The sequence below is a fragment of the Sinocyclocheilus grahami genome, unplaced genomic scaffold (genome assembly GCF_001515645.1).
Source record: "Sinocyclocheilus grahami isolate Dianchi unplaced genomic scaffold, SAMN03320097.WGS_v1.1 scaffold57759.1, whole genome shotgun sequence".
Lineage (NCBI taxonomy): Eukaryota > Metazoa > Chordata > Actinopteri > Cypriniformes > Cyprinidae > Sinocyclocheilus > Sinocyclocheilus grahami.
Window position 1 is genome coordinate 1 of NW_015527091.1, and position 852 is coordinate 852.

The 852-nt window shown below is 40.0% G+C and overlaps 1 long non-coding RNA gene across 1 annotated transcript; it reads left to right on the forward strand.

The window, feature by feature from the left end:
• The first annotated feature begins 26 nt into the window (after positions 1–26).
• Positions 27–754, forward strand: LOC107580971 (uncharacterized). Its single transcript, XR_001608746.1, has 4 exons — positions 27–206; positions 288–332; positions 519–551; positions 636–754. It is a non-coding gene; the product is annotated as an uncharacterized lncRNA (long non-coding RNA).
• Positions 755–852: the final 98 nt, after the last annotated feature.

The window sequence follows — 852 nt, forward strand, 5'->3', positions numbered from 1 at the left end:
CCCCACTGATTTCAGGACAACTGAACCGGAATTGCTAAAATGCTAACTCATTTACGGGGTTTGGTCTACAAAAATACATCATCCCTGCATCACTCTATTTGTCCATTGTTTTTCTCCACAGGTCTTGCTGTGTTTTTCTCGAGACACTGCAGTCCTAGAGCATTTCAGCTACAACAGCGCTACACCACCTAAATCTTGCATCCAAAGTAATGTGTTTGAATGTTTATCTTTGTTGATATAATATCTTCCGTAGCTTCTTTTCAGTCTATGAAATTTCTATTTCTCAGACAAGTCTGGCTCAGAGCAGTGTGCTATGGTTTACCCCCCGAATGGTGAGAAAGCAGCGTTTATAATACAGTATTTGCATGACAGCATGTCCCAGAGTGCACCTTATTAGTCTTCATTTGTTGACTTCTCTGAAATTTGTCTGAAATCAGTGGCAGTGCATTGCGGTTTCACAAAACTCTTTTGTAATACCCATAATCAGTGTAACAGAATATGACCTCTCTGTCCCATAGGTGTCATCCCATTTCATGGCTTCTCAATGTATGGTGAGTATGAAGAATAAAGCACACAGTTTAAAAAAAGTCAAATCTATTTTGTAAACAAGCATCTATCTGTATCCTGTGCTGCAGTTGCTCCACTGTGTTTCTTATATAATGAGCCGTCGAAGCTGTACAGAGTGTTTAGAGAGATGTATATTCGCTACCTCTTCAGACTACACTCTATCTCCTCACATCCATCTGTAAGTATCTGTGTGCGTGTGTGATGTAACATGATTGATTGCCTTTGTCAGTTTGCTTATGATGATGGCTGTTTCTGAGCTTATCAAACCTGTGTGTGTGTGTGTGT